This window comes from Nannospalax galili, unplaced genomic scaffold (assembly GCF_000622305.1).
Source record: "Nannospalax galili isolate Female #2095 unplaced genomic scaffold, S.galili_v1.0 scaffold1358, whole genome shotgun sequence".
NCBI classification, from domain to species: Eukaryota; Metazoa; Chordata; class Mammalia; order Rodentia; family Spalacidae; genus Nannospalax; species Nannospalax galili.
Genome location: NW_008341169.1, coordinates 290,698 through 309,206, shown reverse-complemented (window position 1 = coordinate 309,206; position 18,509 = coordinate 290,698).

The window sequence follows — 18,509 nt, the reverse complement described above, 5'->3', positions numbered from 1 at the left end:
TAGGAATTCTCTAAGCCCACCCCCAGTGACGCGCTTCCTCCAGGGTAGCCATACCTTCTAAAACATCCCAAAATAGCACCACCATCTGGAGGCAAAATGTCCAAATACTTGGAGCCTAAGGGGGAAATTTTCATTGAAACCATCATAATGCCTAACATTGATTCTCAGATAATTAAAATCTCTAACGTAAGCATAAACATTTACAAGTATTTTTATTTATTCTTTGAAAATTTCATACAAATATGACATGGTTGTCATACAGCAGATGTGTTTTACTGCATGAGACCCCACCCATAGCTGAAAAACTATTGGCAGTTGAGGGTTGCTGGGGGAGGAAGTGCCTCTTTTCCTTGGTGGCGTGGCCACTGGTAGGTTGTCCATTCTCCAGTAGAGGGCCCCACACCAACGTGCATATGGGGAGAACTAATTGGACTCATTGACCTATAGAAAAATAAATAGAAGTTATGAAGTTGGGAGGGAAATGTGTCAGGGCCCTAGTGCATATGGGGAGAACTAATTAGCCTCATTGAGCTATAGAAAAATAAATAGAAGTTATGAAGTTGGGAGGGAAATGTGTCAGGGTCCTAGTGGGCAGTGGAGGGGGAGAATGGGGATTGGATATGATCAAGATACAACATATTCATATATGAAAGGAATTTGTTCCGTTATAATCTAAACATACACCCAGGATTTGAAATCAATGCCTTCTAAACACTGGGAATGTAAAGAATCAGTGTGGGGAGAGAAAATTCTAGTCGTTAGTTTATAAATTACCATCAGAATTACTGAGACAGTATGTGTCACTATAAAGTTTTACAGACAGTTTTTAGAACTCTTAGCTTAGCTCCTGTCACTATCTTATGGCTACAGACAACTGTCTAAACTTCTCTGAGCTTTACTTTTCTCAACTGTAAAAGGGTGAAAATAAGATCTAACTAACAAAGTTATGATAATTAAAATAATTTGAACATTTAGGGGGTTTTAAAAATATTTTATTTATTGTTCTTATTTTAAGTGTAGAAGTGCACTGCCTGCCTATATGTAATCTCACCCATGTTGTACAAACTCTTCAAAGATCAAAAAAGCCTCTGGAACTGGAGTTATGGATGGTTGTTAGCTGTCATGTGACGGCTGGCAGCTGAACTTGGGTCCTCTGCAAGAGCAGCCATGCTCTTAACCATTGAACTATCTCTCTACTCCGTACGTTAAGGGGCTTTGAAAATGTGAAATCCCCATATAGTTGTGAGGGGCTTATTAACTGGGGTTGGGGAAAAGAGGAAATTTTTAATGATCATGATATGACTATATTTTTCTTAGAGAAGATAGAACTATACCCACAAAAAGCATCACTCTGCTTCTACATCAATTAATCAGTCTCCAGAATATAATATAATAGAATAGAAAGAAAGGAATTAAGTTAATAAAATGTCTAGATACAAGCCTTGCTATTAAAGGTGTATAATCGCATAGGGATAGAATTATGTAGTACTCATGAGATCCAAGATAAAACATTTGTGAGGCTTCGGGAGGGAAATTAGTTTGTTTCTAAATTTGTTTCTTGCTTTAATCATGCAGAGCTGTTGATATTTAAAACACTGATTTGCAAATCTACATATCATTTATTCATATATTTTAGTACATTTTTATACCTATACTGAAAAGGATTTTGACCTCCTGCCCCTTTAATTTAAAATAATAAACATATAAACCAGGAGCTCCTATATAGTCTGAACAATAAAGAATTCTTTTATTTCTGTGTTTGTTACTTTGCAAATAAATTAAAAATTTTTTTTAGCCCTTAGTTGGTAGACAATGGCAGAAGTATACCACCATTCTTTGAATTACTCTGCATTCTCCAGAGAATTAGAACCAATGCAGAAAGAGATATATATTCTCCAAGGCATTGACTCCCTCAATCTGGAGACCAAGACATCCAAGACCTAAATTTAGCAAGTTGGAGACTCAGGAGAGCCCGTGTTATATTTCCAGTCTCAGTCCAAGTACCTCTGATTGAGGAGAGCCAAGAGTTGTTTCTGCCCAAGTCAAAGCCCAAAGACAGGAGAAGACTAACATTCCATCTCAAGGACCAATGAAGAGAGAATTCTTCCTTACTCAGCCTGTGTTCTGGTCAGGTATTCAATGAATTTGGTGAGGCTCACTAACATCGTGGAGGACTTTTTTTTTTTTTTTTCACTTAGTAGATTAGTGCAAATACCAACCTCTACCAGAAACACACTTACCAATATGCCCCAAATCATGCTTAGCCAAATATCTGAGTGATCCTGGTCATCAGACTCATCAAATGATTGTAAATTTTTGTTCATTATCAAAGTTAATCTTCTGAAATTAATCCTAAAGTATTCTCATTTTGAAATATTATTATCTGTTATATAGCCATTTCTTCCACACTGTAACATTCCTTCTTGGAGGGAGGCGAAAGGTTAATAGGACTCAGGAGGCTAACAACATTGAAAAGCTCATAAAGCTAATGACAGGAAGCTCAGAAAGTTGGAGGATTCTCAAGGCTCCTCCACAACGTTATAAAAGCAGTAACTATTTCAGAGAAAGGAGACTCTCCAGGGAGTCTGCCTACAACGTGTGAAGGGGGCTCCAGGGATGCAGCTTTCATGACTTGTCACTAGTGCTGCGGTAAACATCCTTAAAATACAGCTGCTTTTGAGTCCTGTAAGTAATTCGAACAAACTGACTGATTCACTGGACTAGAAAGGCCGAATTGCTTCTTCAGTCTGTAATTAATGCCCCGTCTGGGGTGCACAGACATTTGCTCAGATATAACCAGCAACATCTGCATAGAAACACTCTGGCTTTGGAGACAAGGTTTTATGTTGTCCACACTGGTTTCAAACCTTTGTGTTTTTTTAAATAATTTTTTATTTATTATTTTTATTTTGTCTGTATGAGTTTATTGCCTGCATGTATGTGAGTGCACCCATGTCAGAGAGGGCGTTGAATTCCCCTGGAACTGGAGTTAAGGACGGTTTGTACGGGAATCGAACCCCAGTCCTCTGCAAGAACAGTCAGTGCTCTTAACCGGTGAGCTATCTCTCCAGCCCCTCAAACATTTGTTTTTAACAAAACAAAACAAAACAAAACAAAACAGAAAACATTCTTTAGAGAAGAAACTGGCCTTAAATTCTTGATCTTCCTGTTTGTAGCTTAGAAGTGCTGGTATTGCAGGCAGATACCACCAAGCCTGGCTTGGAAAAATCATGTTTAATTTTAGTGTTAATACAAGACTAGTTTAAAGTTTTAAGAAGTATACTGGATTCTCTTTCTGTGATCTATAACAAAGTAATTTTTAGTCAAAGGTTTTATTTTGTCTTGCAGAATCATCACCCAGCAATGCACATTTGTTTCATGCACGATCTCCTAGGTTGAAAAGGAGTAAAAAACAAAGAAAAGACTATTTTCATAAGTACATTTAATTGTTTTTCTTCTCAAATTCTATTTTTATAAATTCATCTCTCCTTTCTGGTCCAAGTAATCAGAAAAATCAAGCAAGGTTCATTCAAACCTTTATAATATGTAGAGTGTCAGGAGCTATGAATCACATTCATCTATTTGGCAATATCTTCTTCTCTAGACGATCACGTGGAGACAACAAATTCTGCTGGTGACATGCAGTTATTCATAAAGCAATGAAATAATTGATGATAAGCGGGCCCCTTTCTATTAGGCCACTTAGTACAAAGCCAAATATAGGGAAAAAACATGCTTTGAGATTATGAATAATGTTTAAGACAACTTTCTAGTGTTCTAAAATTACATTTTTCTTTAATTTATTCAGTTTATATCTAAATTATCCACTACAGAAAGCTTAAGCAAATTAAGCTGGGACATAAATCTTTTAAGGCAGAGCTAGGTCACTCAGGATCTGCTCAGGATGAGTGAGTATCACAGGTAAACTGCAAGTGCCTATGAGGCTCTGGGGATAAAGATTGAGAGGTAAGGTTTAAAAGGTCCCAGCCAATTTCATGAAGGCCTGTCTTCTGCAAAACTCTGTAGAATCCAGCTACTGTCAGTGTTTGAGGCAATCCATCCAAATACATGCTGAGGTGGCAGCTTAGACCACAGTGTGTAAGGGACACATCTGCGAGTCTCAAATCCCATTCTCCTGATCACTGAAGTGGAAGAGCTCCAATCAATAAATGCTGAGTCAGTAGAAAAAGGATGGCTCATCTGGCATATTTTAGTGCTTCTGTGACACTGGGCTTGAACCCAAGGCTCCAAATGTGACTGGAGAAAAGCCAGTACTTCTTTAATTATGTTGTTTAAAAACTCCTCTAGGCATGGTGGCACATGCCTTTAATCCCAGCACTTGGGAGGCAGAGGCAGGTGGATCTCTGTGAGTTCAAGGCCAGCCTTGTCTACATAGTGAGTTCCAGGACAGCTAGGGCTACAGGGAGATCCTGTCTCAAAAAGACAAAACAAAAACAAACAAAAAAACAACAAAAGATCTCCCCTCTAAAGTTTAGGATTCTTGTCAGCATCTTAAAGCCACTGCTAGTAGAGCTCTGGCCCAGGTCTTTCTGGTTAACTGGTACCTGTAGCCTCAACAAATGTTTATACCAGATGATTTGGTCTTACCATCTGTATTAGTCAGTGTTCTTCAAAGAAACAGAACCAAGAGAGAGCGAGAGAGCGCGCGAGAGAGATATTTTTCACCTTAGCTCACAGGATAGAGTCTGAGTAGTCCAACAATGGCTGCACCACACTGGAGAGGCTGAGAATCCGTAGTCGCTCAGTCCACGAGGCTGGTTGTCTCAGTAGACCCAATCTGGTGCTGAAGGTCTGACAAATTCCAAAAGATCAGCTAGTCTTCAGTCTACAGCAGCAAGACTAACTCACCAGCGAGAGAGAAGGCAAGCAGCAAGAAGCCAGGTGTTCTCCTCTGCCTTGTTTTATATGGGCTACCATCAGAAGGTAACACCCACATTTAGGGTGTGTCTTCCAGCTTCAGATGATGCAATCAAGAAGGTCTCTCTCATTTCAGTTAATCTCAGATCCAGTCAAGTTGACACCCAGGATTAGCCATCACACCATTGTCTTTTCTTAATCCAATTCAGGTATATTTAGTACATTGTTGGTAGAGGTATGAATTGGTATAAACATAACAACTTCAATTTTGGGTAATATGACATTATATATGAAATTATAGTGAATATTTAACTCAGAATTTAAATTCTAGAATTTTATCTTATAAACATATTTGTAAATATAAGCAAATTATATTTATTCAAAATATTAATTGAAACAATCTATGCCAATAAACTATGAATATGCATTTGCTATATTCATAAACAAAAATCTCTACAGTCATTGAAAAACAAAACAAGATATTATTTAGGTTAACATAAGTCAAGATGTATTCCTCAGGGTATATATGGTGGGAGATAGACTTTTTACTTTCCTTTTAGGATATTTTGAAAGATACGAAGCTATTGTAAAAAGATAAACACACGACAATTAAAGGTATCAGAAAGGTATCTTTGAAAACAAAACATTAGGTAAGTCACCAAAATTAGGCAATAATATTCAGTACCAACTATTGTTCTGGTACTTTTCAAGATAAGGTTAAATTTGTGCTTTAAGAAACTTATATAGGAATGCCTCAAATTAAGTACACTGTGGAACTATTCAGTGTACAAAAATGGAAAAAGTCATGAGTAAGGTGGACTTTCAGACCAAGTCACACAGCCTTTTAAGACGACTTCCCAGGATCAGCCGTAATCAGCTTACTCTAGGGACTTTAAAAATTTTGTATCTATAATTATGAAATGGAATCTGACGTTCAGAAATAGGAGTATTCTGTTGTGCCACTGCAAAAGTGTTCCAGGTTGCCAGATAAATCATCAATCAGGTATTTATCAGGCTGCCTGAGATCCATAACATCTTAAAGCCCAAATCTTTGAGGAAGAAAAAGAGTGAAATTAACATGATTTTATTGGCATGAAACTTTAAAATCCCAAAAGGTATGTGAACTTACCAATGTATCAAAAGATACTTTTTAATACAATGTTAAACAAATGAGAATGTGAGAAAATATAAAACCAAACAATAATAAAAACACAGAAAAAGGTCAACTGAAACTTGAATACAAGACAAATAGGTGGCCTTGGGGGCAAATGTGGACATCAGAAATTCAACAAAGTCAGGAGGGCTTCTGTCTAGTCAGGAAGTTTAATTTGGATTAGGCTACAATCATATAATTGAACTAAACAAACTATAGAAAACATACATCATCAAAAGCGGTTCAAGTAGGATGAAATTTTCACCAGATCTATAATCATTAAAGAAGGGACATTGATAATTAAAGCATTTTGATGAAAACATTAGTCCATGGCAATTTCTACACTCAAGAATATTTGGATCATACAAATTTGACTCAATTAGGAAAACAAAACAAAACAAAAATGTGAGGCTGAGTGGATAGGGAGGTGGGATAGACCTGAGAGGAGTTTGGGGGGCAGGAGAATGTGATCAAAATACATTGTATCAACTCTCAAATAATTAGGAACTTGTTCCTAGACAGGCCTCAGGCCATAGGGGAGAATTTATTACTATTATTCTGCCAAATGAACATAGTGTGAAACTGGCTCCTAATGACTTATTGTTCTACCCATAGATTAATGCATCTCTCAGCTGCCACCAGAGAAGATTTTTGCAGCAGATGGCAATTAACACAGAGACCTACAATTGCTCAAAGTGCAGAAAATAAGTGACTCTTGTGGGCTTAGCCCTGAAAAGGACACCATATCAAACTCTTGCCTCCTAAGGCTCAGGGGTCATTATAGAAGAAAGAGGGGAAAGATGAGAGTCAGAAGTGGTGGACAGCCACAAGGAAACTGTTTTCCAAACAGTGTTTTCTAGACAACAAGGCAATTACTCATATGAATTCATGGCAATTATGACAGTATGCATAAGACCCACAGAAGCTCAAGCCAGACAAATTCCAAGCATGCAGGGTGGGGAAGGTGGATAAGATGCTCCAACTGTATCTGAGGCGCTATTGACAACTGAAAGCTGCTGGAAAGGAGAGGGTCAGTTTTCGCTGAAACTGGGTGCTGGGTTGGTTGACTAGTCTTCAGGGCATGAACACACATGAAGGGCATTTGGAGACACAAATTAGACACAACAGGGCCTTAAAAAATAATGGAAGGCAGAGGTTTGAAATAGGTGTCCTATTCCGGGATAGGCACTGTGAGGCCTCTTGTTCTCTGCACATTGGCCAATTGTGGATTTCTCTGTTAATCATTATCCTTAAACTTCTCTGATGAAAATTGAGAGATGCACCCAGCCTATGTGTAGATGTTTCACTGAAGATGTGTCACTCAGGGTTAAGCATCTCACAGACACTTTTTATCTGCATTTGATCAAACTCTGCCTCCCAAGGCTTAGGGATCATTGCAGAAGAGGAGGCAGAAGAATTGTAAGAGTCAGAGGGAGTGAATGATCACAAGTAAACAGTCTTTGTTCGATAGCTGGTCAGTTAGAACTCATAGCAATAGTGACAGCATACACAAGTTTTATGCAAGCTCAAACCAGACAACATCTCAGCATAGATATGGGTAAGTAAAAAAATCCCAACTCAGCCTAAGGAACTTTTGGCATTTGATGGATGTTGGAAAAGGGAAATACAGTGTCTTATAGGAATGAGGCTCTTGGTGGGCCAGTGGATGAACCCACACTGCACAGGGCATTTGGGGACAAATATCAGAATCTATATACTGTACTACACACACACACACACACACACACACACAGAGAGAGAGAGTGAGAGAGAGAGAGAGAGAGAGAGAGACTATGTATATGAGTACATTAAATCTGTGGGGTGCAGTGGGGGAAGGTACAGATGGAAGAGGGGATCTAAATTCTATCAAACTACATTATTTGAAAATTACAAAAGTAGTTCATTTTACAAAATAAAATTAAAAATAACAGGCCATGTGTGGTGGTACACAGCTTTAATCTCAGCATTCAGGAGGCAGAGGCAGTGATCTCTGTGAGACAGAAGCCATCCTAGTCTATATAGTGAGTTCCAGGCCAGCTGGGCCTGCAGGGAGACCCTGTCTCAAAAATATAAAAAAACAAACAAAACACAAACCAAAACATAAACAAAACGAGTAATAATAAAGAACATGAAACCAGATGGAGGAGGGTAGTAAGTGGGGTGCAGGTAGGGGAATAGATCTGAATATGATCAAAATACATTGTATAAAATGTGTAAAATTTCAATAAAAATACATAAAAATTTAAGGCCAGGATAGTTTACTGTTAAATAATGCTGCATCCAAGAAACAAGTAACCTTAGTCATCAATAAAAACTTTCAAAGACTGGGAGAATCTACATATAAAAAGTGGCAAGCATATCAAAAGACTTAAATTTTCTCTAGCGTCGAAGAGCTTCCAAGCTTCATGATGTGCATGAAATATGACTGCATGAGATAATGAAAAAATTCACGATTTTTTTACTTTTAGTAGATTCACTTATAGGTAATGTATTATACAATTTCTTTATACAGTTTTAATTGATTTTTGTGTATTTCATACAGAACCTCTCAAACAATCGTAATCCTCTTTATACCCCCTTCCCCACTGGGACCCTTCCATAGCCTCCCCACTGGAGTCCATATATCTGTCATCCATGTTAAGGCCTACTGTATTTTAAGTGTCCCCAGCTATTCTCCAGTGCAAGTCCATCCACTAAGTCTAGTCAGCCTATCTAGAGTCCCTTGTTTTAGGAAGATCAGCTCTTCTTCATCTAGCAGCAATCAGTTGCCAACATTCCTTCAGATAGGATTGAGGTCCGCTGTTAATTTTCCCAGTTCTGTCCTGGGTTATTGTCTGCCTGAGTTTGCATGGGATTTGTGTATACTGACACAGTTGCCATAGAATCATTATGTTCCACCTACTGGTGTAAAAGGAATTCCATATATGTTACCTTCTTGCAAATATTTGATTTTGTCAGGTGTCATAACTGCACATTGAATGTATATATCTCATCTACTATCACTCTCCCTGACTTTTTTCCCCTCAAGTTCTTTTTCTTAAATTTTATTTTTAAATTTTTAGTTTTATATGTATGAGTGTATTGTCTGCATGTATGTAAGGGCACCCATATCATGCAATGCCTGTGGAGATCAGAAGAGGGTGTCGGTTTCCCTGGAACTGGAGTTATGGACAGTAGTTAGGGACTATGTGGGTTCTGGGAACCTGGATCCTCTGAAAGAGCACTCAGTGCTAACTGCCAAACTATCTCTCTGGCCCCTGTTTTCCCAAGTTCTAAGTTTAGAGCTCAATGAAAGCTTCTTACTACTTAGTCTACAATTCTTCCAGTCCTACTAATTCGTCACTGAGCCTTCCCCCCACCCTTCACATCCTCACAAGAGCTCACTACTCTAAAATTTTAAGCTTTTTGAATGCATTAACTGAAATTGTTATTATATCAGACCTAGAGTTTTGGGTAATTAAAAATAAGAGATATGTTTGCTATCATGATGACCTGGTATCTTCCCAGTATTACCCACAGAAGTCAAACCTCAGCCATTTGTAATAAAACTGTAGTCAAGTTTTTCATAGTGCTTATTTTAGAAAGAAAATTTGTTCCAACATTAGTAGCATATTAAGGAATAACTTGATCTGCAAGATATTTCATGTTGGCTCATCTACAAGCTCACTTTTGAAAAATTCTAGATAAAATATCACTCTAATGACGAGAGTCACATAGGAATCCACACATGACTGATTGAGCCACACAGTTTCAAGCCAGTATTACCTACTCACCCACTACCTAGACAATTTAAGCGTCAGATATAACCAATAATGATTATGCTCTTGTTTTTAACAGGTGGTGTACTTATAAGTCTATGATAAAGGTGAAAATTCTTAATTATTTTATTATAATAATTATCCAGTACTAATTATATTTACATACTCTAGAAAAGTTGCCTTATGCTCTGAGGAAAAAGATGAGGAGAGAATGGGTCAAGGGCAGTTACTGAAAGCTATTTTAAGGAAGAGCTCTTTAACTTGAAATTGGAAAAGTGTATTAAATAGTAAATAAAAGCCGGCAATAGAATGAAATCTGAGTTTTCTGATCTGAGGGACAGAACAGAGGGAAAGCCAATCTTCAGGAGAATGTAACTGAGACATGGTAAGAGACAGTGCAGGGCTGAGTGGAAGCTCCGCCGATATGTGTTCACTCACTTTTTTCTTTTTTGTAGACAGACTATAATGAAATCGAGATCTTGATATTAGATCATTTTGTTTAAACAGGTGGGCTTGAAGTACATTAAAAATTCCTAGTCAGAGAAAAAAAGAAGACAAAGAGATGGTGATGGAAATGACGGCAGAAATTACAGAGATGTGTCACAATTCCTGTTTGACAAATGTTTCTTCCAGTGAACAGAAACCAAAAGATAAGTCTGGGGCCAATTCTGCTCTACAGCTTTCAGAACAACGCACATGCTAATATTAGAGTTTTTGACCTTGGAACTTTAAGAAAGCTAATTTCTCTTGCTTGAGCTACTCCACATGTGTAAAATTATTAATGCAAAATCAAAAAGTTGAAATTCATATGAGCTATTTAACAAGGGCTCATAAGGTAATGGCATCATGCAGCTTTAAGGAAATGACTCTAGACAGGCTGACCAGGCTTCAGTGGATGAACTCACACTGACGGACATCTGGGTACACAAACTTGACCAGATAGGCCTTAACATATATGACAGAATGTACAAAATCCAGTGGAGGGTATGGGGGAGTTCAGATAGGGGAAGGGGTCTAAATATGATTAAGATATATTGTATGAAATACATAAAAATTCAATAAAAATGTATCTTAAAAAAAGGAATCCCAATAATCACTGTTTAAAAGAGTCCTCCCTCTGTGCAACCTACTTCATTTGATTGTGCACTGTGATAAAGTATGTATATGCAGTTTTTGTTTGTTTGTCTGCTTTGCTTCAATTTTACAGATTTGTATTGTATCCCCAGGGCTTATCACAGTGCTTCGTATGTACATACCTAGTAGCTATTTTGGAATAGTCACTTTTCAGCATGAGAGCGTATGAAGGTTGTTGAGTTAAAGAACAGCTACAGAAAGGGCTGCTAAAAATCATGTTAGGGAAAGTAAATAAAATAGGACCTTAAAAAATAAATAGCAAAATCAGTCCACACCATGTTGTGATCTGATTAACAATCTTGACAAATAGGAACCTTCCTGAAGCAAGAAGAGTAAAAGATGGGCTTCCCTACCAGGACAAGAAAAGCCAGTGAATATCAGGGAGCTTATCATGAGGCAGCATGGTTCAGTTCTCTACTCTTGGTGTTTCCCTGGCCCACGCTGTGGGAAAAGTGAGGACCTGGGAATGTAAAAGACATGTAACAGAAAAGAGAAAGATCTGAGAGGTAAAGAGAAGTGAAGAGAGAGAGAGATTGTATAGTCTATCAATAGACTGTCAAGTTTTGTTTAGGTGGTTGACTGAAGACAGTGAAAGGACTATTTTGCTACCAACAAAGTTGTTCTGAAAGGACTCATAAAAATTATATAGTAGTCACTTCGTGTGAGTAGAATTGAGTTCAGGACCCTCTACAAGTGCCAAAAAGCACATATACTTAAGTTCCTATATAAAATGGCATGGTATTTGCATATAATCGATGCATATCTTCCTGTATACTATTTGAATAATCTGCAGATTACTCGCAATGATCAATGCAATGTAAATGCTAATTATAACATATTGAATAAGGAGTAATGATGAGGAAAAAGCTTGTACATGTTTAGTATAGATGCAATCATAGAACTAACTGCACAGCATACAAATGAGACAAAAGGCAAACAGTGTTCAGTGAGCACTGAAGAGAGATGGGGATCTGTGGGATGGCAAGAAGCTGTAGACCAGGGTGCACACATCCCTTTGTTCAGGGGGTTTAGTACAGTGTTTGGAGCATGACAAATACAAGTTTCATCTTTTGAAATTACTGTAATTGTTAATTAAAACCATTTTGAATCTGCAGTGATCAGATCTATGTTTGTGAAAGGCAGCTGGACTATCCACATGCCAGGTGGGTTTTGTTCAAGTATATTTTATTTGAACAAATAGTCTTTTACAGAACTACAGTTAGTGCTTATCCTTAATGCCACAAATTGTCAGACTCTTGGATCAGATGATGAATTACAACTTCACTCTAGGGAAAATGTCAGGGAACTCACAGCTTAATCACGTTCACTGTACTATTAAACTTTGGACACCAAACATAATGTCTCAATTCTGGTTCTCATTCACAAAATGAGTATAAGTCATAAAGAACTGCCATGATTAAAGGAAAAGAAAAAATGTAAAAGGTTTAAAATTGTGTTCTGGTACTATATAAAGTCAACATTACCTGTTACTGATATTATTATTGAACTATAAAGGAATAAGATATACTTAAAAACTATGTTTCTAAACAAAGAGAACATGTCAGGTATTTGTTTAACAAGTGACCTTTTAAGAGACATTAAGAAAGAAAAAAATCATGAGACAATGAATATATGCATACTGACTGAAACATAAAGTGTTATACACAGGTCAAAAGTTGTTGATTGAAAATTAAACAAATTCATGGTTTTGATTTTCTATGTCTAACCACAGCTCTCATTACCTGTTCTTCAGCATTCATCTCTGTTCATGCTTCCAGCTTCATCTCTCCTACTTCCTCAACCTCTTTCTCACAGCAGATAACCTGTCGCTGACTCTGTATAAAATGTATTAAAACTTAGGCCACCAAGCCTGCAAGCATAACTGAAACTGAACTTAGCTTCTCCACTTCTTTCTTGATAAGGCCAGTTTCCTCCTGACTATTCTATTGTGTATGTGTGTGGACGATAACCAGGTGTTGCTGACTGACTGTGCCTGTGTTTCCCATTTCCCAAACATTTCTGCCTTTGTTGTGTTAGCGCAATTTTCATCTGCATATCCCAGGAATTTGTCATATACACAACCGTGAATGGTCAACAACTGCAGCAATGAAACTTGTCTCAAAAATCATATCCTTCTACCCATTTACTTTCCTAAATTCCCTTCCCTATTCTTCTCATTAATCCAGAGTGTTCTGTGTACTCACTTTCTCAAGTTTTAAATTCCAATTTACTTCACCTTTGAACCCTACTACTAGGGTTAATTACTATTATTCTTTGTGCAACCAAACGCACTGGAAACCTTCATGTCATGAAGGTCAATAAGATCTGTTCAGGCCCCATCTTATCTGAGCTCTCAAAAGTCAAACACACATGTACTACTTTCCTATTCTAGAGTTTGAGAGGGAAAGGGAGTAGGTGCCAGCTTTTAGTCAAAACAGAAAACAAAAACATTAGGGGATTTTTACTTTGTTTCAGGGATTTTGCTTTAAATTATATGTACACGTGTTTTTCTGTGTGTGGGTTTGTGTGCGTGCGTGTGTGTGTGTGTGTGTGTGTGTGTGTGTGTGTTCTCTCATAGAGGCCAAGGCATTAGCTCCTCTGTTGCTGGAGTTACAACTGGGTGTGAGCCTCCCCAGCCTAGGTACTAGGAACTGAACACAGGTTCTCTGTAAGAGCAGTACATGCTTTTAACCACTGAGCCATCGATCCAACCCCACAACTATATTTTACCATGGAGAAATATCATTAAAAAAAAAACAGACCAGATGTGTTTACACATAAATAAACTAAGGCTTAAAGCATTTCACTCTTTCTTAAGATGAATAACATAAAAAGCTGAAATTGCATTCCTTCAGATGTCTGATTCTGACTTTGGTGCACTTCATAGATGGTGCAGCATGACGGTGCACTTGTCACTTTACTCAGCCCTTACTTAGAACCCAGCTCTGGACCATGAAAAATCCACTTCCCTTCTAATCAACGTATGCCAAATTAGAGACTGAGTGCATGCATTTTATATATATTTATATATATGTATATATGTAATTAATATTTTTGTGTCAGGGTCTCCCTGTAGCCCCAGCTAGCTTGGAACTTGCTATGTAGACTAAGCTGGTCTTTTTCTCACAGAGATCTGCTTGCTTCTGCCTCCAAAGTGCTGGGATTAAAGGCATGTACCATCATGCCAGGCATGAATATATATATATATACTTTATTATATTTATTTTATGTGTATGAGTGTATTGTATTGCCTACATGTAATTAGGTGTACCTATGTCATGCAATGCCTGAGAAGGTCAGAAGAGAGCATCAGATTCCCTCGAACTGGAGTTATGGAAGATTGTTATCTGCCATGTGGGTGCTAGGAATCAAATCCAAGTCCTCTTCAAGAACAGTCAGTGCTCTTAACCACTGATCCATCTCTCCAGCCCCATGAATTATGTTTTTATTTGTCTTTTTAGACAGTGTCTCCTGTAGCCCCAGCTGGCCTGAAACTCACTGTGTAGACCAGGCTGGCCTCTATCTCAGAGAGATCCTCTTGCCTCTACTTCCCTAGTTCTGGGATTAAAGGCATGTGCTGCCAAGCCTGGCATGAATTATATTTTTAAAAAATTATTGTCACTAACAATGGCAACACAGACAATAAGGTTAAATTGTTACTTGATTCAACATCTGTAGGTGTTCTATGGAGTGATAACTACTTATCTGTATAAATGTGCTTACAGCTTTGGTCTGCACCACCTATGTAGGGAATGAGAAATTAATTCCTGCATGGTATTAAACTATTTTATGAAATGGCACAGAGAAATTCCAAATGGAGTCATTTATCAGAAAGACAATCTGTGCATAGACAAAGGACATTTAAAAAAATACAAAAATGATCCATAAGTCCTGGGTGGGTAAAGTTTAATATAGTAAGAGCCAGAGTTTGTGCATAAACATAAGGAAACAGAGTCTTTCGGGCCTCTGGGAACTTGCTCATACAAACTTACGGCAATAATGTCAGCATGCACAGGCCCATGCAAACTCACCTGGACAAAACCCCAGCACAGAACTGGGGAAATGGGCAATAGGCCCCAATCTTAGCTGAAGAACTATTGGCAGCTGATTGTAGCTGGATGAGGGAGAGTTGATCTTCTTTAAGGGAGTGTGACTCTGTAGGCTGACTAGACTCCAGTGGATTAACTTGCACTGAAGGACATCTGGGTACACAAACGTGACTCAATAGGCCTTAACATATATGACAGAATGCATAAAAATCCGGTGTGGGAGGTCTACAGTAGGATGCAGATAGGGGAGGGGGTATGAAGATGATTAAAATTTTTTTGAAAATCACAAAAATTCAGTAAAAATAGTCATTAAAAATTATTTTCTCTCTATTCTGAGAATTGATTTATTAGATATTTTTGGAAATGAAATAATGATAAAAAGATAAAAAAATTTCATGACACTAGTGTGCTGGATTATCTTTTTGATGCCTAGACATTATATTTGCTTTTAGGGATTAATAGAAAGCTTCCAGAAACTATGACACCTGCTCCAGACATCAGTAACAAATGGAAACTCTATGTTGTTCATAACCATAGTGGGACACTAACCAGCTGTATGAAGACAAGAAGACAGTGGTTTGATAGAAACTAGTACCAAGAGAAAAGTGCCCACAGCTTGTGCTATATGTCAAGCCACAATCCAAGGTGTGGATTCAAACACAATTCTGTGAACTTTCAACCTGTGATAAACTGCTGGTGCCTTTTACTTTGACCATGTTCTTAAACTTCACCCTTCCTTTATCTTGTTGCATTAGTTGCCTATTTTCCTTGACATAGCTAGTAAAAGAAATTTAAGTTTATGCATCCAGAAGTTGAGTAAAAAGATTTTATAAAACTGAGTTAATTTTGAAATAATTCAGAATCAACACAGAAAGATGTATAAATGAGGCCAAAATATTGGATATATTGATAATTAAGAACAGATTGGTGAAAGTGGGTTAAATGCATAGTGGAAAAGGATATACTAAGGATGGACATTATTAGTCAAAATGGACAAGATAAAATCCATACCTAGAATGTAATTTTATGCTTTCGTTTTCTGAACTGAGCAATAATTTACAAAGATAGCGATATCTTTGCTTTTTGCAAGAAAACATACATTGAAGAGAAGAAAAATCTTGAGCTTATAATCAAGAATATCACAAGAAACAGAGAGAATCTGTGCCTTTCACCTTAATGCCATAACTTCACCAAGGAAAGATAGACACTTTCCCACATGTGGAGGTATCAGGGCCTCCATCAGGAATGTTTGCCATCAGGGAGTTTTACTAAGAAAGAAAGAATATAAATATATGCATATCTCACTTGTGTCAATCAGATCCTCATGAACTTGGACATATTTTAATGAGGCAGTGATTTTACATTTTGATTTAAAGATACAAAAGGAGAATCAGTTATTTCAGAGTAGTGTGGCTTCAAGACCTTCTAAGTCCATGGTAATTCTACACGTTTCTAAGGCTTTATGTTTCAAGGAGCTCAAAGGTCAAATGTCTGATTTTGATTAGGAGTTTTCCACGTGACAAGGCAATACATTTGTTCCTAAAAGAGAACAGCTGTAGATCCAGCTTCTCCCAGATTTCTCGAGGCCCATAAACATCACAGGATTCTTCAAATACCAATACATTATTTTACTTTTGCAGTACTCTAAAGAGTTTTTGATAAGATTACATGTTCATGAACAGTTTCTACAGCTATGGCACTAGACATCTGTGTGGGAGACAGGCTTGAGCCTAGGGTGAAAGTCTTGACAGCCATACAGCAGGCCCCAGGCAATAGCCTGACTGCTGGAGCCACAATGAACGCCTTGTGACATTTGCTCCCACTGGCAGATCATGAGACTGATGTCTATAGCTTGCCACTCCCTAATCACCACCCTTGGAATCCAAAATTGTAACACTTAGGTATTGCAACAGTCAGGGTCATGTGGTTTCCAGGAATCCAGGCTCTGTAATCTGAAACCCAGTATGCTAATGAGGCATCGTACCCGCTATTCTGTGATAGGACGTTAAGCCTGTTATGCTAATAGGACACTAAGTCTGTTATGCTAATAAGGTATCCTACTTGCTATACTGTGATAGGTCTCTAGACCTGTTATGCTAATAAGGTATCCTACTTGCTGTGCTGTGATTGGACCACTACCCCTATATAAGCTTGTGCCTCCCTGAATAAAGCAGACCTATGTCACTGAACCTGGTCTCCTGTGTCTGAATGCAGCTCCGCTGACACAGCCTCCTCACCAGCCCTGGGGTCTGGGACCAGGCAGAAGCAGTGACCACAGGAGGCAGCACTGGGCAAGCAGAAGAACTGCCTCAGTGCTGGGCAAGCAGAACTGCCTCAGCACCAGGCAAGCAGAAGAGTGGCCTCAGCCCAGGGCGAGTGGAGTAGCAGCCTTGACGCCCGTGAGAACAGAGGAGCGGCCGCCACTGGCAGTGACTGCACATCTGCACATAATGGCCATGGATGTGCATCACTTGAACATCACCAGAAAATTCTACAGGTGGTGTCAGAGGAAAGCAAATACTTCAGAGATATTTATACTGTTCTCCTTGAGCTCTAAGAAACTCATTTCTTTGCACTATTCTTTTTTTAAATTTAACAAATATTTATTAAATATTCATATGCCAAAATTATACTATGTGTGGAGATGCCAAAATGAATAAAGTTCCTTTTCCTTCCCTTAAGGAACTCACATTCTAGTAAAGGATACTTTAAAAATGAAACAATACAGTACAATAAGTTATATAATAGAGGTAGGTTGCAATTACAGTGGTGACACAGGAGGGAGTGGGGCAAGGGTGTTTTCACAGAGCTGCCCATCCTAGGCCTGCAAGAATGCATGCAATTTCCAAAGTGGGGAAGATGGTTAGGGCACTTGATGTAAATTCAGCATTTACCAAGTATGGAAGTCTGACTCTAAGGGACTTTTGAAATACTTTCTTTTTTTTATCAGAACACTGAGTGGCAAAGACATACATAGGAGGACCTTGGGAACCAAGCAAAGGACTCTCGCTTTTCCAAGAAAGCTCATGAATTCACTGACAGGTATTAAGCAGAATGTTTCTAGAAAGCCTAATGTAGTAACAAGGTCCAAAAAGGAGAAGTGGAAATAGGTTTATTTAGTCTTCCAGGTAATAGCAATAAAAACAGAATACATCAGAAAGGTGGCAGGAAAATCAGGAGGATTTAGACATTAATCTGTGTAGGAAAAAGAGGAATGAACATTTAAAATTATTCCTTTTTAATGAATTTTTATTGAGTTTTTTTGTGCATTTCATACAATAAATCTTAATCATATTTAGATGCCATTCCACATCCACATTCCCCTCATATCCCCCCTTCTCACAAGATTTCATGCATTTTGTCATATATGTTAAGGCCTATCCATTCATACTTTTGTACCCAGATGTTCTTCTGTGCAAGTTCATCTACTGGAGGCTAGTTAGTCTATCTAGAATCACTCCTTTGAAGAAGATCAGGTCTCCCTCACCCAGCAGTAATCAGTTGCCAATAGTTCCTTGTCTAAAACTGTGGCCTGCT